Source organism: Anser brachyrhynchus (genome assembly GCF_964034855.1).
Source record: "Anser brachyrhynchus genome assembly, chromosome: 10".
Taxonomy (NCBI): Eukaryota; Metazoa; Chordata; class Aves; order Anseriformes; family Anatidae; genus Anser; species Anser brachyrhynchus.
Window position 1 is genome coordinate 6,814,511 of NC_137705.1, and position 26,200 is coordinate 6,840,710.

The 26,200-nt window shown below is 47.7% G+C and overlaps 1 protein-coding gene across 43 annotated transcripts in view; it reads left to right on the forward strand.

Annotated features, from left to right (window-relative positions):
• Nucleotides 1–26,200, forward strand: part of MAGI1 (membrane associated guanylate kinase, WW and PDZ domain containing 1) — a 324,072-nt gene that overhangs the window by 192,907 nt on the left and 104,965 nt on the right. For 2 of the 43 annotated variants that reach the window (XM_080605682.1, XM_080605685.1), the window contains exon 1: nt 6,466–6,730. The exons of the other annotated variants lie outside the window; for them this stretch is intronic. The gene's annotated coding sequence lies outside the window, so the exon portion shown is untranslated. Of the gene's footprint in view, nt 1–6,465; nt 6,731–26,200 lie in introns of those variants that run through there. 43 annotated transcript variants of the gene reach the window in all.

Sequence of the window (26,200 nt, forward strand, 5' to 3'; positions counted from 1 at the left end):
CGGCTTCCATGGGAGCACAGTGTGCTAAGGTGGAGCTAAAGGCACCAGTGGCAGCGGTGTTACCAGTCGGCCTGTGTGAGCTGGCAGGGGGCTGCCGGGAGCTGTGGGCAGGATCAGGCTGGCTGTATGGCACGAAGGAGTGGACACCGTGCCTCTGAACTGTTCGTGGGACGTGCCTCGTGGTGTGGTGTTCGGCACGTATTTCACAGGTTTGCAGAGCTTTGTTGTTGGCAGTGGCACGCACAAAGTCTGCCTGCGTTGTACGCACGGCAAGGCGTAAATCTGCCTTGGAAAGCATTGACTCCGTGAGCAAGGCGTGAAGTTGTAGGCATGAGCTCGAAACAAGAAACTGAGGAAGGGGGGCAGCGAGGGAGCTGGGAAAGCAAACTAGCTCCCTGCTTCGTCTGCGCTCAGGGAAGTCACCTCACCTGCATGCGTGTGGGGGGGGAATCTCAAAATCCTGCTGAGGAGGAGATATCTGTCCCTGCTGGAGGAACTCCTGAGGTTTTTGGCAGCGTGGCTCGTGGAGCTGCAGGGTTTGTAGCAGGATTTCTGGCTCTCACCTTGCAGGAGCGAGCCAGGCGCCCGGCACGACACTCACATGGGTCCGAAGGGGCAGAGCGCGCTGCAGCTGGATCACCAGGACTGCAAACTGCTCTTCTGGTTTTATTTTGGTTGTTGCTGCCGGTTGAGCCCCGTGCAGATGAGTAGATTGCTGCCAGGTGTCCATTACTTGTAAGAAGCATCATGCTCGTCTAAAATTAATGAGATTTTAGAGCTGGCCTGAGCGGACAGTTTGTCTTGGCAGGCTGGAAGCTGTGATCTGAATTGCACCGGTTTAGGCTTACATCTACAGTCTTCCAGCAAAACTTTGCAGTGGTCATTAAAATGAAATAGTTGAAAATTGAATAAATTACATCGAGTGGATCCTTTGATGTCAGCTGGCTGCGTGGCCAAGCCTTGGTCAAGCTCACAGGGACAGCACCACGAGGAGCAGACGTGAGGAAGGCGGCATTCCCAAGGGTCCGGCGACAGAGCTGCTGGTGTGTAATGAAGTGAGCTCTGACCGGGGCTGTCGTTTCCTCAAAGGCTTGTTCTGTTCTTCTGTTTGTTTATTTTTAAGGAAGATGTGAAGATGGGGGAGGAACGGGGACGGTTTTACTTTCCTCCTCTGTTTGTCAGCTCCTTTCTTTCTAAAAACGTCAGACTTAAATTTTAATGTCTCAGTACCGCAGGAAAAATTGTATCTTCATCATTTTACCTGTGGGGTTTCTCCTGCAGTGTGCGCTACCTAATTTGGATTTAAAATTATCCTTTTCGTAGGCCAGTAAAGAGAGGGCAAGGAGCAGAGCTGCGGCTGCAGTGAAGCCGCACAGCTCCCTTGGCGGGGAGCAGCGGCGCTGGGGTGCCCGTGGGGGTGGTGCATGCGTGCCGGTGTCCTGCCAGACCGTAAAGCCAGCCAGAATTTTCCCACCCTACAAAAGCGAATCAGTGCCAGGAAAGTGGCCTGAGGCAGAGGAATGCTCAGACCTCCCCCCAGCACAGTCCTTGGCAGGAGTCCCCTGGGGTCTCGAGGACTAGGTGGAAGGGTCTCTTGGCCCAGGGCCCCTTTGCTCTCACCTCTCCTGAACGTTTCCAATCCTTCTGTTGCCTTCTGTCCAAAAGCAGCATTGTCCTGCTTGGGACTCAGCTCCTTCAATGCGAATCCAGTTGCTTAATGTCCATCACCTGTGGCCACCTCAGCCCAGGTGCTTTCTTTCCCTGCGCTCATGTAAACCCGCACGGCTGCGTTGCCAGCAAGGCCCCCACGTTCCTCCCCGAACCTAATGGCATCGCTTCACATCCGCGATATCAACTCGTGTATTGCTGGTGTCAGTTTTCCATATGTTAAAGAACTGTTAAGGGCCATTACCGTAACCGCACATGTCACTGGCAGGAGCCTACCTTCGGAGGTGCCCCAGCTGAGTGCGGCGCGAGCTGCCCTCCAGCGAGGCAGAACAAAGGGCTGTGTGTTAGCGCCGGGAACGGCCGCACGCAACCCGTGCTCATGAAATCGGGCTGACTTTTAATCAGTCTTCAGGGGTCTCATGCGCCGAGGCTATTTGTTTATAGCAGAGGCCAGGCTGTGCCAGAATCTGTTAAGCGCTGGAAAACTGATCAGTCCTGTGCTCGCTCCTAATGCGAGAGAAAGAGACGCTCCGTGGCGGGGAGCAAGCCGGAAACGACGCTTTGCAGAGCATCTCTGCCGTCCGAGCCAGCCGGGATGCAGCCATAAATACTGCCGGGAAACCGTAAAAGATCCTTGAGCATCCTTGTTCCTACATCTACAAACCCCAGAGCTAAAGGCTGCCTGCCGGTGCGGCGGGGGAATGCTCTCGCTCTTCGGGGGGCTGTCTCTTGCGAGGGAGAGGAGAGAGGAAGGGAGTTTTCATGCACAGGTAAATATAGCATCTCTTAATGTGCTTGTGGGACATGTACTGCTAAAACAGTCATCATTGACCACTTGGGTGAAATCCTCTGATTCAGTGAGCAAGCACTGTTTCCTTTAATAGAAAGTTTTATTCAGTAGCAAGGATGTCTTGCTGTTCTGTGATTATAAAAAGGGTCTTTTTTCCATTTATCAACTAGAAACTGCGTAACCGGGATACTTTGTGGTTTCAAGGTTGTTTTTATCATACAAATCCATTTAGAAGTTTAAAAATAACATTATAATTTTGTAAGACTGAGAACTCCTGTGCTTCTGCTCCTGCAATGCAAACAAAAAATTCACATTGAGGTATACAAACGTACGAGAACTCTGTGGAGTAGTTAGTGCTTTACTGGGCTTTTTGAGAACTAGACATTTGTAAGATCTATATTCAGTGTATTTCTATTTATCATTAAAAATATTCCTGTTCAGAGGAAGTCACTAGAATACATAGTTCCCAGAAATTATATGTAAAGAAACGGAGGAATATCAAAACATCGATTTCTTATTCTCTTTTTAATATAGTTTTCCAGTTGGTAATGGTTCTGCGGGCTAATCTGCCTGGGCTCAGTACCAGAGGAACTCACTGAAATGTTAGGCCTGGTTCATACAGCGTGGATTAAATGGTCTGTTCCTAAAATCAATGCACGTGAAGAACAAAGCGGTGTATAACAACGCGTTTAGTTGATAACAGTTTCCAGATCAGTGTTTATTGCTTTCAGAAATGTGCCTCATTCATGTAAGTTTGCGTGGTGCCCCCAGAGGAGCAAGCTTTGCTCTCCAAGGATACACGCCTGTATTCCTTGTTCAGCAACTAAACGGATTATGAGGGACCGGTTTACAGATGAAGTGATGAATGGAGGTCTTCCTTCCTTTTTCTTTTTTTTTTTTTTTGAGGTGTTTGTCCCTACTACATTGATCCAGGCTTTTACCCTTTTCTTTCCTCTCCCGTTCTCCCTGAAATAAATAAATCCGGTGAAGTCGGTGTCGAATTAGGCTGAGAGGAGTTGGGAACCAACCAGTTGTGCTCGCAGCCGGCTTCAAAGGGTGAGGTTGTTTGTTTCCTGCTTCTCCAGCACAGGCTCCTGTCGATGTGGACTCCAACTGTTCTCCTCTGAAGTCACATTTTCAGAGCGCTTTAAGGCTGCCTCTGCGTTTTTCTCCTGCCTTTTGTTCCTTGCTACGGAGTCTGGGCCAACTCCAGGACTACGTGGTGAGCAGCGGTGCTTTGGCAGGAGGAGGCTGAGCGCAGAGGCGTGTGCGTTGTCTGTGCCAGGGCGACACTGCCAGGGTGACACTGCCGCCGTCACGGGTCCGAGGGGGTGCTTCAGGGATCCCCGGAGAGAAGGATTTCAGCATGGATTTTTGCAGGACTAGATTGCATTTCCTTCACAAGTGATCAAATATGCAGGGGGGGAAATGGCATCGCTTTGTCCCGCCTCAGGTAATTTTTAAGAAATATAAAGCTAAATCCTAGCAATGCTCTAAGTTCTAGGAATAAAATGGGACCGTAAAGAATTGACTCTCATTTTCACCCATTCAAGGTGATGAATTGAACTGTTTTTTATCCTAATGTCCCATGTCCTGCTGCCATCAAGGATAATGACAAACTCTATTGACTTAAATGGGAGGATGGTTTGGCCTTTTATCAGAGCTAAATTCTAATTAAGCCTGAAAATAGGTCTTTGGCTGACTGTACTTCGCATTGCGTGCATCACACCTGGCCTGCATAGCTTTGCAATGTGCACACTCGACCTTTTGTTCCCGCTTGCCTGTTAACCAGCCTTTTCCCTGTGCTGTGGGTACCCGGAGTCCCCCTGCGATCTCCGGGAATGATTCGAAGGTGAAGGCACCGTTCTGCAGGGCGCCAGGCGCGATGCGATCGCCAGGAGAGGCGCTGGGGCTGCAGCAGCCTTCATCTCTCCCGCAGTGGTGTCGGTTGTGCTCTTGTTTGCCCAGCAGAGCAGAAGGGACGTGCTTCGTGCCCTCCTTGGGCTAACGCAGCACCCCACGGCTGCGGGCGGACGTGCAGGAACCTCCCCGGGATGGGGGCCCCGGCTGCTCGCGTGTTTCCAGGAGCAGCAGCTGCAGGTTTGAGGGCGGTACAGGCTGCCCTCCGGCTGGATCGTGGATTGCACTTCCACGTGGGACAGCGATGTGCCGAGCTTATTAAAATGCCCCGCAATGCAATCCCGAAACGGCCTCAGTCCTGCCTCCTGCTTCCTCTCGCCTTTTCAGGCAAGAGAGGTAATGGGGGAGCAGAAGAGCAAAGGGGTGGCACCAAACCTCCCTGCTCAGGAGCAGATCAGAGGTAACAGCTCGTGGCTGAGAGTGGGAATTGCTGGGGAGCGGTGGCACAGCTTCGCCTTCTGGGATTGCTCAAGGCCCCGCTCCCCCCCCTGCCCCTCCAGTTCTGGCTCTGTTTCACTTCATCCACCAAGCCTGAAATGATTGTGTTACCCATTGCGGGACACTTTCCGTGCTTGCTCTTTCCTTTGTTGAGGTGTCCTCCTGCTGCCCACGGCCCCGGTCAGACAGGGGGCCTGGTTAGAGCTTCGTGTGCCGCCCAGCCCCGGCCCTACAGCATCTGAGTCGGGTCCCGAGGAGCTGGGCATGGCAAAGGAAAGCACCAGCTCGCTTGCTTTCATTCTTATAGAATTATTCCTTTTTTTTTTTTTTCTCCTGCCTTTTATTCTTTTCTTTCCTAAGCCCCAGAGGAATTTCAGCAGTTTACAACTTTTCCTTCAGAGCTGTAAGAACACCGAGCTCCTTTCCCTGCCTAGAAAGGGAGGCGGGTTTTGTGGAGTTTTGTGTCTTTGTGGGTTGGGTGTGACAGCTTCAGGAACCAGGATTTTAAGCAAACTACAAGAGGGGGCATTGTTATGCCGTGATGTATTCCTAGTATCTGCTTTTTGGAGAAGCCTGTCTATTTTTTTTTTTTTTAAAGCATCAAATACCTTATGAATGTTTACCTTTGGTTTGCGCTAACTCCTGGTTAAATGCAGATGCTGATGAGAAGCAGGCAGCCTGCACCCACCAGCCAGGCTGTTTGGGGAACCCTCCCAGCTCAGTGCCCTCCTTGGGGAGGGGAGAGTTGAGGTGACCAAGAGGACCTTTGTTTAGGGGACATCTTTGTGCACCCCTCTGTGCACGTTTGCCTTCCCACGCTGGAGGGAAGGAAAAGGCGGCGTTCGTCCTACAGATACATTGCCGAAAGGCGTGGAGAAGGGCTCAGTTCTTCTCCCCTTTGTGCAATGATAGAATCGAGGCTTTTATAATTGTTTCCGATGTTTGACCTTGGGGATCCCACTCGGGAGTGTGTTTGAAGCCTCCTGCGTGCCCCGTGCTGGCTTGCTCCCCGCTCCAGGGATGGCAGGCAGTGTGAGCGGGCTGCCAGCTCCCTGGCGCTGCATTTCAGTGTGTGTGTGTGTGTTTCTGTAGGAATATTTCACTCTGGTTCGTGGCTGGGAAAGGAGGAAAAAAGGCTTGTCATGTTTTCTTTTTGGGAAGCAACAATGAAAATGTGTGGCTTCGTACAGACCAGGGAGGCGCTGGCTGTGGTCAGCATCTCTCCAGGAACATCTTGAACTTGGTCCGGGGTCTCTGCCCGATGCTCTGTGCCCATTGGAGGTCTGAATGACACTTTGTGTCAGTGACACCTCATTTTCAGAACTGAGTTATTTGGAAGATATTACCAATCTTCAGGTCTTTACATTCGCTTTATTTTTTTTTCCTCCTTGAAAGAGGAAAAAAAAAAAAGGAGGGGAAAAGGGGGGGAAAAAAAGGCAGGGGGAGCTGGGAAAAAAGGGATTTTGCCTTTCAGATAAACCCGTCCTTTCAGCTTTGCCTTTTTACCCCGATTTTGGCGTCTCGCTCGGGCGAAGCGAGAGGTCCGGGCGGCGTTTTGCCCGCGCTGCTGACTGTCAGGATCATGTGGTGTGCGCCGTGGGTGCTGCGGGAGCCGTGTTTATCCAGGGCCATGTGGAGGTGGGCGGGTGCCTACCCGGGGACAGGGGGGACAGGAGAAGCCGGGCTCTCCCAGCAGCCACGCTGTGAATAGCCCACATTGACCGAACTGCCTAACCGGACTGATTCGCCGTGCCTGTGGGCTCGATAAAAGAAGCAGCTGCTGGTGAGGGCTTGCTCAGACGCATGTAGATGAGACCGTGGACCGCCAGAAGGATCCGAGCGGGGTTTTGTTTTCCGTGCTGCGTTTCTCCTGGAATCCCTACCTCCGGGCTCCCGTGAAGTTGCATTGAGCAGGTAAACTATTTTAGTTCTTCCCTGCCTTTCGCGCTGCCGGCCGATGCCTGCCCGCCGCCCGGAGGGCTGAGGGAAGGGGCCGCGCTGCGGGGTGGCAGGAACAGCTCCCCTCGGAGCAGGCACACATTTTCCCTGCTCCCTGCAAGCTGGCAGTCGGGAGGCTTTGAAAATTGTGCAGCCATGTTACACAGGCACAATTATTTCCCTTTCTCTCTCTTCCCCCCCCACCCCCCTCCTCCCCGTTTAATTTTGCCGTGATCTAAATAAGGCTACGTCTGGTATTTCTCGTTTGCATCTGTCGATGCACCAGCCAGCCATGTTTTTTTATGTGATTATGTGCACTGTGCGGCTCTGGCTGGGAATGCAAAGATGTTCGCTGTCCTTTCGGTGTCGGGCACTTCACATCTTCTCCGGGGCTGGGGGGGGGAACAATAAAGAAAAAACCAACAGAAAATGTCTGTAGCGTGCTGCATGGAGTGCCAGGAAGCGGGCTGAAGGGCTCGTTTGGAAGCAGGGGGAAGATGAGAGCTGAAGGCTCCCCCCCATCCCCTCACCCTCTAAATCTGAGTGTTCGTATTAAATTAGGTGTTCCCCCGTGTAATTCCGCCCGCACCCCTAGTCAGACCCCCTCCCACGTTTGCAACTATTATTTTTAACACTTGATCGAATAAAGCTATGGCTCAGCTGGAGAAAATGGAGAAGAAAAAGGGATGAAAAGGATGGCCTTTTGTGCTGAGAGCTTTTGTGTGGCTCGCCCACCCCCCTGCAGCTTCCCGGGGTAGCACCAGCAGCCTTTAGTTAACCGGCTGCTGCCCGCAAACGCAGCCTTGCAGAATTTGGGGGGAGCTCAGATGGGGCTGCCTGCACCATGAGAGAGATGTTCAATGGGCTTGAGAACCTGCAGACTGGAAAATGCTGCACAGTTTAACGGAGTGGATATTACCTGCAGGGATTAACCCTATTTACTGACAATCTCCTCTCGTTCTGCTTCTTCACGCTTGCTGTGTAATAGCTGTTGAGTTTCTGCCGCAAGAGCGCGGGTGCTTTGGTGCACGGTGGTGATTGCACCCGAGGTGTGTAAGAGGTGCCCTATAAACGCCTTTATAACCGGAGCGTCTCGCTTCTGCTCGGGGGAGGCGCTGGGAGGTGGTGTGTTGTCCCTCCCTGCAAGACGTGTCCCTCAGCAGGTGACATCTCATGAGCTCCTGCGAGCTCAGAATCCACTCGCTGCGAATATTTTGTCGCTTTTCCACACTTGAGGTGCTCCCATCCCAAACGTATTTCCTTTCAATCGTTCCTCTGAAGGTTGTCACTTTGGAAGCCAGGAGCGGTTTGGTGCTGCGGGAGGAACGGTTCCTGCGGTCGCTGCTCCTGGAGGCGCTAGCTCTGTGAAGCAGCCCTGGCATCTGCTTTTGAGGAGCAGTGCCTTGATGACAAAGCGTTAATTAACCCCCTGTACGTATGTATCTCCTGGCTAAGTCGGGGAATTTGGGCCTGGGCCTTATGTGCGTTGAAGAGAGGAGCTTCTCCTTTGTGTTACACCTTAGCTCTAGAGCCGTATGCGTCACGCACCTAGGGGAGCACAAAGCCAGAGCACGCTCCCCACTGAAGACTGGAGCACTTGGGATGATGGTGCCCCTACTGCTCCTGGATCTCAAGTCCCTAATCTATGCAAACTCCCAGCTGAATATATTAATTTGGCTTCGCAGTGTTTTACGGGCTGAATGCTGTTGTCCCCCCCGGTGAGAACTGAGCGCATTGCAAATGGCAACGTGCCCAACGGACCGTTTGAGTTTCTAGGTGTATCTAAGAGCTGGTTTTCTCAACCTCATTTCAATGACCGTAACGGCAAGGCTGACAATAGGGTAACTCTGGCTGCATATCGCCTACCCCTGTGCAAAATTGTTTTCCCACATGGAGTGGGTCCAGACATTCCTGGAGGGGTCGGAGGTTTGGGAAGCTCCCATTCCTTCTCCTCCTGCAGCCAGAGGTTTGTTCTTCTCCAAGGATGCTACTGCCTGGTTAATCCTTTTTCTTGTGGGATTTGGGTTGAGCTGAGATTGGCTATTTCGGTGTGAATTGTGGAGTGGATGAGCATATCATCTGTTTCGTTTGGTGGTATGGGTATAAAATACTCATACAGGCAGTTCAAGTGAGCTGAGAAGAAGATAAATCTGAAGGAGTAATAGTACTAAAAACTGACACTTCAAGCTGCATGTGGCTGTCTCACCAGAGGGGGATGCTTTGTGGGCATTCAGATGCCTCTGGTAGGATCCGCATATAAAAACATGTCGATTTGGTTGTCAGTAGGGTCTGAAAAATGTAATTAACAGTGCAGTAAGCAAAAACAGGAGCAAATCCATGTGAAATCTCTGTCCGTGTAAAATTCTGTATTTCTGAGTCAACTTTCAGCTGTGATTTTTGTGCTTTTTCACCTTTGTTTTTCCCCAGGATGAAAGCAGGTGAGCCTAGAAACAAAACAATGAGATGAACTGCACAAAGAATATTGCCAACTAAAAGTACGAAATACAAAACTATTAAAAATAATTAAAAAAGACCTCTTTTTTTTCCCCATTAGCTGTGTTGCAGGCATAATTAGACTAGGGACCACATTTCAGACAGAGGAGTGATTTTCAGCTTGGCAGTGTCCCTTTTTAGCCCTCGTTGGTTTGCTCTCCAGCGACTGGTGTCTAGATAGATGCACGATTGGAAAATCATGGCTTGCAATATGAGGTGCTGTTTTTCAGCTGTCCCTTCGCAATACATTTAAAATAGCGGTCATCATGTGTCTTCTGAGGTTTTGCAGGATGGTGAGATTACCATACCATTTCCTCGGGTTTCATTGTAAAAAGGAGAGAAAAAGACTTTCAAAATAGTGAGTAGTAATAAAAAATAAAACAAAATAAACCCTCCATGCTACTGCCTGAAAAGAGTTTCGCCAGTGATGCTGATCTGCTGTATAGGTTGTCACTGCTTAAATTCCACAGCAGAACTGTGACACCATCTGTTCCCTTTCACTGTGTGCAAAAAAATTGTTTCCTTTCATTAGCATTGAGCTGCATAAAGAGACTGGAGATCAAGAAATATCCCGGCCTTTCACTGACACATACCTTCTTAGGACAGAGTTCATAACAAGCATTACTTGTATTCCTAGGAGAGAATGGGAGTTTTTGAGTAATATACTATTAGAAATCTTTGAATGGGGGGTAAAAAAAAAAAAAAACACAAAACAAACCACCCTATTCATAGGTCGCAAGGAAACCAGAAAGCTTTCTCTCTGAGCTGTGTGAAGATGTTGGTGATTCAGAACAGCCGCCCCTGCTGTTGTGTCCCCGCAGGCAGCAGGTCTGGGACGAGCCAGCGCCGGTACCTCGGGTGCCTCTGGGCTGCGGCCACTGCCCGGCTGTGGGACAGACCCCGCTGTGCCCTCAGTGAGCACCAAATTTTAAGTTAGCCCTTTATTCCCTAAAAAGTTACATCAGGGACCTCGGGGCAAAGGCTTAAGATGGACCTCAATTGCAGAATTGTGCTTAAGGTTATGCGTTTTGCTGTCATTAGCTCTTTTCATTGATTGCGCTGGGCTTTAATGTCATTTTAATGCTAGCACGCTGAGCTCTTGGTGAGGACACGGAGATGTGTATTCAGTGGTGCCCTGTTGCAGGCTTTGCTACTGACCGCTCCGACACGCTGGCTCGGAAAATAAATGCAAGGCAGGAGAAATCAGCATCATTCTTCTCTGAAATGCTATCTATATGTAAATCTCTGGTGCCATTTTTTTCCCTTTAAAAGTTGAAAAGCGCTTCCAGTTCCTGTTTAATGGTTGCTCCCTCTGAACTACCTGAAGCAATGAGAGAGGTCAGCCGGTGCTGTCCTGCTGGACTGAAACCTCTTTTCGGTGCTGTTCCACGAAGCTGTTGCAGATAGCGTTGGAGATGCAGCAGACGTAGAGCAAAACAAGCCACCGGAATTACACCGCATACCCAGTGGATCACAGTCATAAAATATTAATCAGGCACTGCGGATCTGAGTTGTCGCCTCCTCGTCTGAAACAAGACACCAAGCCCCATTCCATGCTCCCTCCAAAGTCCCCAAATTAAAATCTGTCAGCTGTGATTAATGAGGACACCTGATGGAGCCCTCAGTGTCCCAGGGTTTTTGGATCGGGTTTGATGATCAAACTTGGGAGTTTGGTGAGCACCCGCTGAGGGCTGGAGGGAGCGCAGCACGGTCAGTTGGGCTTATGTCGGCCGGTGGCGCTGGTGTCCCTTGGATGCGGCTGCGTTGCCCCTAGATTCGCAAAGGGGTTTTGCCCAGATATGTTTGAGTAGCTCCTCTTTGTCATTTCTCGGCTTCAGCATGCGAAGAGCAGCGTTTGTCAGGGGCGTTGTGAGGCTGAGCAGTCCAAGGCACCTCTTCAAAGTTCACTTCTGGTGACGCCTCCCGTTTCAAACCATCGTAATGCCACCGCAGCTCTTTCTCTACAAGCTGGCAGGCTGGGGTGAATGAGCCGCCAGGACGTAGGAACTTGCAGTGTTTTGCAGTCACGGGGAGAGGTTTGCTTTAGAAGATAGGCTCTGTCTTGGACTTGATGCTGCTAGAGCACCCGATAGCTTCTCATTTGCACACCTGGTGAGGGCCTGCTAGGTTCTGGCCATAAGAGCAGCATGTCCTGAGCATTCGGTGCGGTTCAGGTGGTTAGATTATTCCATAGAAAGAGCTACCTAGGTTTGTGGGACACTGCTGTGCATGGCTGGCGTGCTTACAGCTGGAGTTGGCCTGAGCTCATCTCCAGCACATGGTTCCTTCCACCTAAGCAGCAATCTTCATAAAACGTTTTGTGGCCGAGTAAGTTTGAAATTTTCTCCTGCAAAATTTTTTCCTCCTGATTTTACTGCTCTCAGTTTAATTGGAGAGAATTTGGCAACAGGAGTGTGATGGGAATGCAGATAGCTGTAACTGGCTACGCTGTAGAAGGCCCAGGAGCAACAGGAGTCCCTTGTAAAGCCCTCCTGATTTGGGGAATTGCTCCTCTGAATTCTTGCCTAAATAGCATTGCTTCAAGTCACAGCTGTTAAGAAGGCTGACAAAAAAAACAAAATCTAATTTGCAGCATCAATGTGTGATCAAATTTATATGTCACTGGTCAGAGATAGAGAAAGAGGAGGCAGGACTTGTGGGGATTTGAGGTATGGGGTTGCAGCGTTTGCTCATCACTGCACCCTGCCCTGGTCAGATGTCCCCAGGAGGAGCGCAGGGGGCAAGCTGCATCCCTCCACATCGGTGACGGGTGGGGAGCTGGGGTGCAGCGCTGTGCCAACTGGAGGGAAGGACGGGGCGGTAGGAAAGGGAGCTTTGGGAAAGGCGTAAAGCCGTGATGCTGAAATGTGCTGAATATCTCTGGATTGTACAATGGAAAGAATCAGATCTTCCCCTTCCCCCCAGTGCTAGCATGTGTGTTGTTGTGTCTTGCAGATGTATTGAAAATCTGTGTTAGAGCTGTGAGCAATTAACACATTTCCCGAGGACACATGGAGAGAAACTGAACTCGCATGTGCTCTAGCGCAGTTCTGCCTTAATAAATCTTGGCTATGCCTATGATTTAAAACCGTGTTACTGAAACACAACCATATTTCAACTCTGGTGGTGTTCTGGTTGCGTGGAGAGGGTTTATGATACCAGCACAGCCTGCTTACCCTCCTCTGCTTGAGTAAGTGGCTGGGATGCTGTGAAGCTTCCCATCGAAATGGATTCAGACTTTGAATCAAATTCAGACTGGCAGTTTTCACCTTGAAAAATGTGCTTCGCCTTCTCTTTGAGGAGATGCCTTCAGAAAAAAAAAAAAGAAAGTAATGACTAGAGTTGGATGGGAAACAGTTCTCCTTCCTACAAAGTATTTTAAGCTATCTGGAGCAAGAACGTTTTTATGAGTTCAAGACCCATTGCATTTTTTGGTTGAAGAAAGAGAAGGCACGAATGAAAAATAACCCTTACGGCAGCCAAAACATGCGCTGGGGAGAGCAGGGGAGAAGTGCCCTTTAATAAGCAGCTGGGTGCTCTCGCCACGCTCCTGGAGCATGCGAAGCACGTCCAGTTATCGACGGGGACCGGGTGCATGCAGAAAGGAGAAGGGCCGGCTGAACGTCTGCCTGAGGAGGGAACCGGCAGGCAACGGGGCTCTTGGAGGAGAGGAGGGGGTGGAGATGGAAAGCTGTAGAGGAATGGTTATGATCAGGGGAATGTTTTTTGGATAGTGGCGGAGGAGAGTAAAGATGGTAGGCTTTTTAGAGGAAGGCTTCTACCCTTAATCTTCAGAGATTTGACATTTGGTTTGAGATTTGAGATTGGTTTGAGGTTAAAATTGTGTGATCTGAACATATCAAAGACTTTTCTCTGTATGTAGAGCTCCTGATACTCTCTTAGATGCCATGTGTATGCTAAGACCTTGCCCAAAACACTTGAGCACAGATTTTAGAACTCTGCTGGATCGTGGCCTCTGTGATAAATACAAATGTTAATGATCTTCCAGGCTTATACTTAAAATTCAGTGGTTGAAGTTTGCAAACTGATTGTGCAGATTGCCAAATTAGGTTCAATTACTCAAATTTAGATGAGCTTTGCATAAAACATACAAATGTGTTCAATGCAGTATTCTGCTTAGGTCTGTGATTTCATTTCACCAGGCTTATATTTGCATGAGTTCATTAAAATTGGTTTCTCTCCTCTTTTTTTTTTTTTTTTTTCCTGGCATTGCTTTGAAAAAGCGGTATTTAAGCTGGGGAAAAATAGTAAAGAACAGGCTCGTAATTATGAAGTGAAGCTAAATGAAGTCATGCAGGACTGTTGCGGTCCATTCTGTCAAACAGAAAATCTGAGAGCTCATTACTGAGCCCAAAGTTCAAACTGACCACTTTCTGTCAAAGGTTTCCAGCGTATCAGTCAATTAAATGAGACCTTCTACCGTGTGGCTATCCCATCTCTGCGGTCCGGTTGTTGATTGATGGGGGAGAAAAACAGTTCCACTTCATCAGGACTGCTGTTGGTTTGTATTCTAATTAGTATTTATTTTTCTTATTAAAAATAATAACTTGGACAAGGAAGCACTGCTCCCCTTCTCTTTGTTAATCCTTTGAAAGAAGGCGAGACATCTCTCGGCCTGAACAAATGAGAAAATCTCCAGCAGACGTAGGGCTTTGATGAGGTTGTTGCCTCTCTCTAAAGCCACCTGACCCTTTCAAAAAGGTGATGGTCTGGCATCTCCTGAAGCATGGCGCTGTGCCTTCTTGCCTTTATTAACGGCTTTGTTTATTGCTATGTGAGGTACCCAAGTGTCAAAATAATATTTATGTTTCTTTAGAAGTACTGTTTACTGCTCCAGTAAGTTACAGGTTTGTTATTTGAAAATAGATTTATCTAGTTCATAGACAAGATGTGAAAAAGCCTATTTATTTTACATGCAAAATCACTTTTTAAAAATGAAATGTAATATATACACACATACTGTATGTGTATCTGTAATGGCATAAGAATTAATTCCCCATGCTGTGAATCAGTGCACTGTTAAATAGCAGTTTAAACAATGATCTCTAGCAGTCTCAAAGAAGCCTCAGTGTTTTAATAAATTGGTAATGAGTTGCTTAAAAATGTATTATAGTATCTTAACTTCGTAACTAAGATTGCACACTGATTTTTTATTGTAAGCGGGTCCTGACCTTCCACTCTTCCCCAGCCTTCTCCAGAGCATGGTTTGCGATGTGAAATGCCTTATGTGTGCTGGGGAGGAGTTGTCTCACCTCTCCCAGGTCCCCAATGTCTGAGGGTGATTGCACAAGCTATTTGCTTTTGTTCTCCTATTTTGCTGAGATACAGGGATTTTGCTTTTGAAAACGTGCTTTAGCTCTCAAGGCGGAGTATGTTGGAAACAGTTTTGTGTAGGAAAAAATACGAGTGTTTGATTGCCTGCCATGACAGTTACACAGGTATTTTTAGAATTGTGAAGTTGTTTGCAGGCTGTGAAAATTTGTGAGACGACGCTCTCCGACCTTGGCAAACCCTGTAAACTTTAGTTACTTACTCGGGTGTGGTAGCTTAAATACCTCTCTGCAGTCCTTTTGCTTGTAAAAAAAATAATAAATAAAAATTGAAAAAAAAAAGCCATGAAAATAGAAACCAATCTCCGGAGAGTCTGGAGTGTCCTATTTCCCCACTACTTCCCAGCGCAGCACTCTTAAAGAGCTTTATGTGCTGGATCCGCTGCTGGTAGCGCGGAGGTGCTTGTGGTGCGTGAGCTTTTCTTGATTGGAAATGGGAACAGAGGCTCCATTATTCCTCGGTGATTCCTGGCAAATGCTCCCATCACAGCCATTTCCTCTGCGCGCCGCGGTGGTGTCGGGGTGAGTTTGTGCACGCGGGGATGCGAGCTTGTGCTGAATGCACTCGGGTTTTGTTTCCGCGCTGTCACAGCTCAACCAGGCAAGGCGGTCTGGGCAGAGATGTCCGGCACAATTGGTTTTCGGTTGCTTTCTCTGCGAAAGCCGTTCCTCGTTCGTTTGTTTCCTTGCTGCGTTTCAGAATAAAGGCCGTAGAAAATACAGCCCTCGAGTGGTGGCTGTGTCAGGGTTTGAGGCCTGGTCGCAGTGGCTGAGCCGTGAAGCAGAGGGCTGCAAATAAAGGCCGTAGCTCTCCTTTGTAGACTTTTCTCTTCATCACTTTGACTCCGTCTCTCCCTTCTAGCACGTCACTAATTGTAGGATATGTTGCTGCCTTGCCCCAGAAATGGCATTGCTGTTTCTTACCTGCCTCGTGGCCCCGCGGTCCCGCTCCCCGCAGCCGAGCAGCGCCGATGGCCTGGCGCTCAGCAGGAGCTGAGGTATTTGGCACCGCCTGGAAGATGAGGCTTATGTCAAATAGCCTGCTCAGCACTTCATGAAAATGAACTCATTAGTCTTTGCATGGTAAAACAAGAAAGCAAACTGAGGCAGAGGAGGGAATGCCAAGCAGTCAGCTGTGAGCTCTGGGGCTGGACTCTCTGCCAGGATGATGGCCTGCTGAAGAAGCTGGGAAGGCAGCGAAGGGAAGCGAACCGCTGTCTGCCAGCAGAAACCAAAGAAAACAGTCGCTGCAAGGAACATTTCAGCTGTGCAGCTCTAATCAGAGGTGCTCTGAGGCTTCCTTTTGCCTTTGGGGGTCAAAAAGGGTTGCCATCTCTGGCTGGTCTGGCCGAAATGAATGTGACGGAGGGTGACGGGACTTGCAAGCCCTGTTTTGTGGTGCACAGAGGTGTGGGGGAGTTGTGGTCCAGCCAGGGTGACGTCTTCTGTGTGTCACCTCCCTCGCAGGGAATGGTAGGAGGTCTCAGCCACAAGGACTGCGTTGGTATATGCATCACCCTAACTCAGATTGCTTTGTGTTATTCCTTCCACAAGAACAAATTGCTTTGTGTTGCTTTGTGCTATTCCTTCCACAAGGAGGGTGTTTTCGGACTTACATGAATGTGTTAACTCAAGAATCCATCTCTTGTGACTTCCACCGTGAGATTTACTACGTATTACCTAAATTTCTACTGTAAAGACATGAAATATTTCTTAATTGACCTATTTAAATGAGATCTATCAGGGCCCCATGTATTCCCTGTGAAGTTTAAGCAAAAGTAACTCTACCTCTCTGTGTTTTCAGAGAGGAGAGTTGGGCCATCAGTGGCGTGTGCTTGGACACAGCTGAGGCAGGCCTAAGTGAATCTGATTTAGAAGACAAAGTACTGTGAATGCTTATAGCTTTGTTGAGAAATTAGTTAAATATTTACTTAAAACCTCAGACTGTGACGCACAGTGTGGCTTAATGGGCAAAACATGGGAATTAAGGTATATAGGTGGTGGTTGCATATACGAGTTTCTGACCTTTTATAACCTTGGGAAGCTTTTCCTTTGCAGTAAAATAGGGATAACAATACATCCCTGCTTTACTGAAGTGCCCTAAGTGTACTGATGAAGTGCTATATACAGCCCAGCCCAGGGTAAGAGCCTTTATCTGCTGCGTCAGTCATTCCTGCTTTAAGGCTGGCTGCTGGAGCAATAAATAGAACCTGTTCCTCTGTATAAAGTGAGTGCCCAAGTTCACGTCTGCTCTATATTTAAGCAAGCAGTTACATGTTTTAAGACGTATTTCTTTACAAGTTTTGTTATTAAGCACATGTGCCTTTCACAGTGTCATCGGGACCATAAAGTTTAAACGCTGGACACTGAAAACCTTCTAACCTGTGCGTTATTAGAAATGCACTTCAGATGATCCCTGTGGAAATGTTACTGATAGTTTTGTTTCTGAAGGCAGACAGTAACTAGTAACGATTTCCTTCAGAAAGGAAATAACGTGAACTGTGCAAAGCCTAATGAAGGGGAAGTGGCTGATTTATTGTGAAAATGTATAGCTTTCTGATGTTGCTTGTTTTTTATGTTAATCTGGTTGTGTGGACTGTATGTTGGGAATAATTGAGAAACATGGAAGAGATGTTTCGTAGTTCACAAATTATTATCTAGTAGATGTGGGTTATAACCTTGACAAGCAGCAGCCCCAGTTTCTTTAAACACTTTTCCAGAGTTTTAGCCACTTTTAATATATCAAGCTATGAGGTATAATAGCGTTCAGAATAGTCGTGTCCTATACAAGATCTCTTCAAGGAGGGATGTGTTTAAACCTCAGGGAGAGTAGAAGAGAAAAAAAACAAGAAAACCCAACCTATGTGTAGTGGAATTCTCTCCCTGGAATCGTGAGCGTAGGCTTCTCCAGGTACAATAGGGAATCTTATCGCGGCCGTATTCGCTGCGATGGCAGGAACTGGAATGCCATGTCAGACCTTCCACGCTGGGAGCGATCAAAAGTCCCCCCCAGGTTTTTGGCTCGTCCTTTGGTCTTAAAATGCCTTTTGAAGAGAACATATGTGGAAGAAGTTAGAGCAGGGGACAAGGTGCCAAGGTGCCTGGCTGCCACGGAATTGCGGGAGCAGCTGGGGACAGTGGGAGGGGAGCACCTTCGGGCATCCTTCGAGCTGGCTTCCAAAGCCCTGCTCTTTAACTGCAGTTGCTGCAGGTTTGTACCCTGGTGGGGTCGTATGGCATTATGCATGTTCTTGGGCTTTTCCACCGATGTCGCAAAATTCCCTTATTTTCCTCCTGGTCTCTTTCTTTACAGGGGCAAATGATCAGTGCATTTTTCTTGAGCACAGGTCATCTCTTCGCACCGACTTCCGATCAGAAAGCAGCAGCCGTGCTGCTCCTGGGTAGCTGTTTTGGGGGTTCAGCTGCAGGTTTTTTCAGGAAAAAGGGGTGAGCACATGTACCAAGCTAGAACTTACTTTTGCAACATCTTGCTTTATTAACAGGAATTAACTCATAGCCAAGTGCATAAAAAAATGACTTTAAAGGTGCATTATATAAATTAATCCTGGGCTTTAGAGGAAGAACAGCCTCTCTGTGTTAAATATCCATATGTAGAGTGAAATATGTTTGTGTGTGAATTGCATAGCAAGTATACGGTAGTGATAGCTGAGATAAATTTGTAATATATATTTGAACTGAACATCTCTGACGGACTTTGAACTGGTGACATCTTCCGCTTAAAAAGAAAAAATCTGTCTCTGGCAAAAGAAAAATCTTTTCTGCTCTCTACCAACAAATTAATCTTTTATGTGACATTTTTAATATTATAGGTCACAGAGATAGCTGGGAATCCTTCTTCTTTATGAAATTCAATGTGCCAGAGCTGAGGACAGGATGGAGTGGATTTGTCCTGCAGCAAGCACAGCTTGTCTAGATGCAAAGATGTGGGGTATCTAAAGTTTCCTAGATTGATAGGAATTGAACCTGGAAATTTTTGCTTATCCTGTGAGAAGCCCACATGTAGACTTGAGCAGAGTATGTGCAATCAAACTTGAAAGCTGTCATTTTAAAACTTCTTAAAAAGTATTTTAAGTGATTTTTTTTTTTGTATCAGTGAAAAATTATGTTCTGGTACAGTGCATTAATTTTTATTTAAACCAGAGTCTTTGTATTTTCCCTGTGCGCCGCTGCAGAATAGAGTCTGCAGAGGGCTTCAGAGACCACTGCTGGGAGTGACCAGCGCACCCCCAGCCGTGCTTGGTCAATAAGGATTATCTGTGTTTGCAACGGCTGCTGAGAGCCGGCATTCTGTGTGATTTCCAGGCACGTTGCTTTTAGTATGGCTTACACCTAAAGCCAAAGAAGGCAGTTTGTGCATGCTGGATGGAAGATTTGTAGCTCTTCCTCTGTTTTTCGTATTTGGTAGAGTGCAGAGCAGGCTGGGGAGGGCACCCTGCTTACGGCCCAGAGCCGTGCCTGGTGCTGCAGGTGTTCAGAGAGCACAAAACCCATGTGCAAGGTGACCACCAACAGATTATGCAGGAAGGAGGAGACTCTGAAACGACTTGTGGGACAGCAGTCCGTGGTCCTGGCACCCTGACAAGCCAGTGGCCATCGGGGGGGTCTTCTGGCTTTAGGGCATCACAGAGAAAAGGGGGAGAAGCATAGTGCCAACAGCTTCTCACCATGGGTGCGTAACAGCACTATTGTGAGCAGAGAAGAATGGTGCGCAGGAGGATGTGGAAGCGCTGCTAAATGCAGATGGGTGGGATAAGTTGCTAGTGGATATTCCCTAACATGAAATAGCAATGTGTAAGGGAGGTATATATTGACTTTGTTAGGTCTCACATCAGTGTGTTATGGTCCCTCTGTTCTGGAAGGAGGCATTAACAGGTTCTGCTTCAGTTTTCTCACCACTGCTTGGACTCCTGGTAAGTTTGGTGTGTCTGTCTGTAATCTCTGAAGCAGCAGAAGCAAAGGTAGAAAGATTTCTGTGCCGTAACTCCTTTTTCTTTCCTTCTGCTTGAGTGAGATTAGGATTTTATCTACCTTTCACCCTTGGTGCTCTTCCATGTTTTTTTAATTGTGAAGCAATGTGGTGCTTCTCCGTCTGCCTGAAGAGTTGGCACACGGGTCTTTTGCTCAACTGAGGCAATAAACCTCAGTTTATTATTATCAATTAATCACTTAGTGCAAGGTAATAAACAATAGCAAAACTGTTACTTTTACCCTTCAGATTTCTACTAAATCGTCCAGCCTCCTGGAGGCTAAGAAGCAGGATCCCAAAACTAGATTTCAGGCTGTGTCCTTCCTGCCGTCCTCTGCTTAACCTTTTACCGTTTCAGATACAGAATACAAGTCTCATCTGGTGTAATTCCTAAAATGTGGTCTTACTTAGATGCAGGGCTGTAGACAAACTTTGTGCCTCCTGTACCTTGTAAGTTCTCATTTAGGTGCAGGGAAAAGACCAGGCACTTTGTTGTGCAGGCATCCTGAGCCATATGGCTTTCTGTGGAAGGTTTCTAGGTGCACGCAACTTTTCTTCTCCAGCAAGATTACAAGGAAAACCAAGGTAGGGATACCCATTTTGGGTGGTTAGAGATGGGACGTGAGATGCCCTTCAAAATTCCCCTTTTTAACATTGTGTGCTTTGCCAAAAGTACAAAGCATCGCACGCACACTGCAGCAGCTGAAGGAATTTGGAAACCAGGGACCCAAACCAGTTTTTCAGAATGGTGTTTTTTGATCTTTTGAGATTGACACCACTTCGCTGTTCTTCAGTGTGCTGGTAACCACCAGTCTGGGAAAGCACTGCGGGAACAGAGATTTCGAAGACACCACGTAAAGATCGTGGGCTGGTGGGTTCCCCAGCATGCGGGAGGAAGGGGCTGCACTTGTCTTTTCTGCCAGGGGATGGGATGTAAAATGTTTGTCAAGATATTACAGTTAGAAAGCAGCCAGGTGAGCTTGCGGTAAGAATTTGAATGCATTTAGCCCAGCGCAAAGGTAGGGTGAAAGGGGGTTTTCTCAGTTATTTCTTCAGGCTTTGAGTGGTTGGTCTAGGGAGGACTACACAGAGAGGAGCTGCAGCACAGCTGGGTTACGGTCAGTGCTAAATGGCAGCAGCTGGATCCGAGTGCATAAAGTCTCAGTAAAGGTCACATGTTGTTTCCTTTAATTTTCGAAAGCAACAAAGGTTGCTTGCAATGTAAATGCTCGTTTGAATTTAAATACATTTAAGATGAGACAAACGGCAGAACAGAGCGATTTCTCAGGTTAACAGTCCTTGTGGTCTTGGTGGCAATATTTCTGCACAGGGTTCTCCTGCAAGCTAGGCACAAAGCAAGAGAGCTTGAAAAGCAAAAAGCTGAAACATTTGCAGTGGCAAAAGCTCTGACTTTCCCTACTGGGACAAGGTGCCCATCAACTGAACAGCTGTTCTGCGCTACAGAGGACACTGCCAAGGTTGTTAGTGGCTACAAATTGGGTTTCTTGCTGATGGTCTTTTGTGAAGTGTTTAATATCTAGGTGAGGGAAGGAGGAGTGAATAAATTGCTTTATCCCTTGTCAGATCTCTCCTTTGTGAAGCGCAGCCATCGTACTCCCAGCTTGGGATTGGCTTCTGTATTTTTTAATTACAAAATTAAAATACTATAATGATTAAACTTTGCTCAGGAGCAATAGCAATCTCAGTTGTTTAAGGAAAAAAAAAAAAAGCCCAAACCCTACATTATTATATGGGTCATGTACACACTAAGTATATGACAGTATGTTGAAAACAAGGTCACTGTAGTATTTCAATACATCAAGGTGGTTGTGCAGTGTTTCTGCAGTCTGGCTGTGCTACCACAGTTTTCCAGATGGATCAATATTGCTACCATGAGGGAGAGAACATGCCAAAGCTGCAAGGAAAACTGTTAAATTCTTCATGGACTGGCTCCCAGATTAGAATGGGCTTGAGGAAGATTTATCTATAAGAGGAGCCTGGACAATACCCATCTCAATGAGTCGGGCAGCCAGAGGTGTAACAGCATCGAGAAGTGATCCCAATTTGATTCTCAAATGCCTTGGGTGGTTTTTCACCATCACATTTATTTTTTAAGGTGCAAAAAAAAATAATTTCCATTGTCACGAATATCTCCCAAGATGTATGGTTGCAAACGTAGAGTTGGCTCGCTGAAATGAGGGAACAGGAATTGTATAAGCTTATGTGAGTTTCCTTTGAAAGACAATAGTGCATGGATTCAGAACTCATAAGAGGCTTCTCAATAAACACAGATGCAACCCAGAGGAGAACTTTTCCGTTACAAATTACACGGCTAGGATTTTTTTTTTTAAATAAAACTTGACCTACATTACCGGTCTGTCTAAAATAGCACACCTTGCAGGTGATTTCTGTGTGCTTTTATTTTGCAGCAGATTACCGTGCTGATGGCAGTATTTCTTCTTTATTAATGCAACAAAAACCTAAGTAGGCAATGGGAACTCAGCTGCCAAGCCACAGCCAGAGGCTCATGGCTCTGATGAGGGAGCTGCTGGGGAAGGAACTGGTAAGACTGAAAAAACTATACGGGCTTTGAAGAGATACGGAAGAGATGGAAGAGGGAGAGGAGAGTGGATGGACAATCCCAGGGATAGTGTGAAGAAGCTGAGGCTGTCAGGTGAAGTACGGAGGGGCCTTCGGCGGTAGCAGCAGCAGGGAGGGGTTGATGCCAAAAAAGTCATTGCTTCTGAGGAGGCCGGGCTGGTGACACTGGGGTGGTGATGCTGGGTGGTGATGCTCCTGAGGTGGGGTCTGTCTCACCTGACTGCAGATGTCTATGTCTGGACCAAAGCTCTAGAAGCCCTTTAGGGCCAACAAGGAGAAATTGATGCTCCTGGATGCTCACCGTGGGGTGAGCGGTGCTCTGGATGAGTGTGCCCGTGTCTCGTGTTGGAGAGCACAGGGAGCCTAGGGCGTGAGCTCTGGCTGAGTTATGCCTGCCTTGTCATCTTGAAAGCTAGGTGAGATGGATGCCGCCTCCAGGACGTGACCCAAACCCCGCTGGAGCTAATGACAGGGTTTTTTTTATGGACGCTAAGGGACATCGGAGTTTAGCCTTAATAACAGCTGTAAGAGAGAGGTGTCGGAAGAGTAGCAGGGGAGATTTCCAACAGATGAGACTGAGCTGCTCGTTGCAAAACTGGCCTCTCTGAAAGGGCTGTCCGTGTGGGTAGGTGCACGCCGAGCGCTAATAAGGCGGCTTGTGTTGTGTTATTTCATGGGGTGGTGTCAAAGGCTGCAGAAGGTCTTGTTAGCAGCTGCGGGAGGACTGGGATATATCCTGATTTTGTTTCCTATTCTCCCCCAGGAAAAAGGCAATTTGGTACTTGTCTCATGGGAGCCAAGTGCTGGTATAAGCTCCAGGGTCATGAAATCTGGTGACCCTGTTCTTTCAGGCAAACACATAATATCATCCCTTTCATAAACTGATCAAATATTTGGTCTCACAGAAACCCAACAAACTACAGGTTATGCTGACAAAAATAAAACCTGCTTTTGTAGGGGAAAAAGAAGCATCGCTCCGTGCCTTTTCCTCGCTCTTCTGTTTGTTGTTTTATGCACGGTGGTGTCAGCACTTGGAGCTTTACTGAAGCCGTAAGTACAGGTTTCAAAAGGACGTTTGGGTTTGTTCTGTATCTGAATATCTTTGTGCTGTCCATGGTAATTCTCACCTATCTCCTCCTGGCTTTGAAACGGCCGTCATGTTTACAGATGGCTTTAAGATAATTGATGAAAGAGGTGATTTGCATGAAGAACAAAGCAGCGCTCAAACTTTGGCTGAGACCTATCCACACCTTTCTGGTGCTTAGGGAAATAGAACATGAAAAGGGGAAAAGTTGATTTTTTATTTTTTTTTCCAACTCGCACACGCCTGTGTTCCTGCTCGGGGAGGATGCCCACAAAGCACAACTGCTGTATCCCCAGACAGGCTTCCGAAGAGTAACCAGTTGGTCAAAAGTGCAAATAATCTGTATCAGTTTATGTAAGTGCCCCTGAGTTGATATCCCCCCACTATTAATCACCTCCCCCGATTACACTGGAGAGGCAGCCGCCCGGGTGCAGGGTGTGCCCCTGCAAGAGGGCAGGAGTGCTGATCCCAGCAGCTCCCCCAAAGCACCAGTGGCGTGTGGTAATGCCCACTGGAAGGTTAATAACTGAGCTAAAAATAAAGTGTTTGAAAAATACATGTAAATATTTATTTGAAGGTTTAGGGCTGATCACATAGCTTACAGCTAAAAAGAAGAAAGAAAACAAAAGCACCTGAGCTCAAAAGGTAATGAAGAGAAGAACCATAGAACGCCCACAAGGAAATTAGTGAAGTCCTCTATCGGTTTCGTTTCTCTGAGGTCGGTCACTGTGAGCAAGCTCTGTAGAGAGAGAACAGCGTGCTTCCTCCAAAACCCAAGCTGGCAAAGAGGTCCGCGACCCACCGAAGTGTCCCAACGCTAACATTTCTGCGAGGCGAGGATGCTCGGCGGGCACGTCGAGCACCGACACACCGCGGCGAGGGGCGGAGGCAGGGTGCGGGAGGCAGCGGTGCCTCGCGATCTCGCCTTCGCGTCCCCCTCCGGCACCGGCATGCCTTCGCCGGGCAGAAGCCCTCCGTGGCACCAGGTCTGCGGGGTTCCCCGCTCAGAGGTTCCGCTCGCCCCGTGCTTCGTTCTGCTCCTGGCACCTCTTTTTGCTCAGTGCGTTCGCGGGGGGATGCGGCCCCCTCCCGCCACCGTTTGGCCGCGGCGCTCGCAGTCGCCGGTCGGCAGAAGCCGGTGATTGATGTCAAGGCTGGGAGCGAGCAGCTGCTGATTTGATTATTACTGTTTCATCTCCTAACCTTTCGGAGCGTTGTGGGAATATTTATTCACCTAGTCACGCTTAATGGCATTTGGTGCAGTACTTCCCCGGGAACAATGAAGGAGCGGTGTTATACAGGGGTAGCTGAGAAATTCCCGTCCTTGTTCTTTGCATTTATTGAAAGGCACGGAGAGAGAGGTGGAGATGATCTCGCTGCACGGAGGAAGGGAAAATTTGGCTGTTTGACTGGGAGCGGTTACAGACGTAGATATGCAGTATGTTAATAAAGTAATTGTGCTGTGTTGCTGTAAAGAGGATGGCTTCATTATAAAATTCTTGTTTTAATACTGTCATTATGGCAGATGTATAGCATATGAACTAATTTGCATGCAGATAAGGAAGCTCTGACAGCTTGGTAGCATAATTACTGCATAGCATACAGCAAGTGCTGGGAGCTGAAGCTGTTACTGGAGGGGTACTCAGGGGACTAATTACAATGGCTTTGTTATATTTAAAATAGTGTATAGCCAGGAAAGACACCCCTCTCCTGTGCTCCGCGGTCTTGCCTACAAGAAGTTCGAGAAGCCCTGAACTGCTGCAGCCATTTTAAGCCATGCAAATGCCTGGGTTTCAGCACCTCCCGGCACGGAGGAGGAACAGACTTTTATTTAACCAGGGAGCCTGGCTGAGCGCTCAGACAAAAGGCTTTACAACGCTGATATTTCTGTATGCCTAGCTCCAGTTAGGTGTTTTCTGTAAGTGACCAGTGCTGTAGCTGCAGTGACTTTGTTTCGTTTAGTATGGGGTGAAAGCAGATGCTGGCTGCGTGAGCTTACGCTGCTGAATGGATCCTCTCCCCTTCCTCTCCTGGTGCGCCTGTTGCTGGGCTTCGCCGTGTCTGTGGCTTGGTGATTTGTCTCCACTTAATTTCAGGCATATTTCTGCCTTTTTTTTATCTTTTTTTTTTTTTTTGCTTTGGCTGTGCCTGCAGTTTTTAAAGACCTTATTATTGAGGTTCCTTTATGGATTTCAATATGTTTATTTCATTACCAGGCCATTACAAACGGAAGGCATTTTATTTTCCCGGGGAAATCAAGACAGTGCCACAGGAGAATATTTTTCCCGTTACATTTCCCCCCCACTACTGTCAGATTAGCTTGCAGAGAAGGGAGGAATTTATGAATGCACAGTTGACTTTGATTACATAAGCTGGCAATTGGCAAACAGTATGGATTTATTTCAATCCCACTAACTTTAAAAAGAAATACATATTAAATTGGAAATGCCCCAGAGCATCCGACACATGGGAAGCCAACCAGAAAGTGCGTATTGGCCCCCCGGCCCCCTGCGGTGGGTGACTGGGGCAGTCGGGAGCGGGGTGGTTTTGAGGGGGGTGGAAGGAGACGGGGACCAGTTTGTTCAAACAGGTACCAGTGGGCTCATCTGTGCCACTGGGTGGGAAAGGGCGATGTGCTCCCGTCTCTTGGTGCCTGCACTCCTTTTGGGGTGAATGTTGCAAAGCCGCTGGATCTGTTTCCATAATACCCCATCCTAGGCAAACAGGAACTTGCACCTTTTTTCTTTTACGCTAAATATTTACCCAGGTATTTTACTTCGCGAAATCCAAGCTCATCCTTGTGTGAGCTGCTTGCATTTTGTTAATCTGGGAATATTAATAGCCAGCTGGCCTTGCTGTTAATTTGAAGTTTATGCTGTAGAGTGAATATAGTAAGAAATTTTCAGAATGGTTTGTTAATCTTATCAACG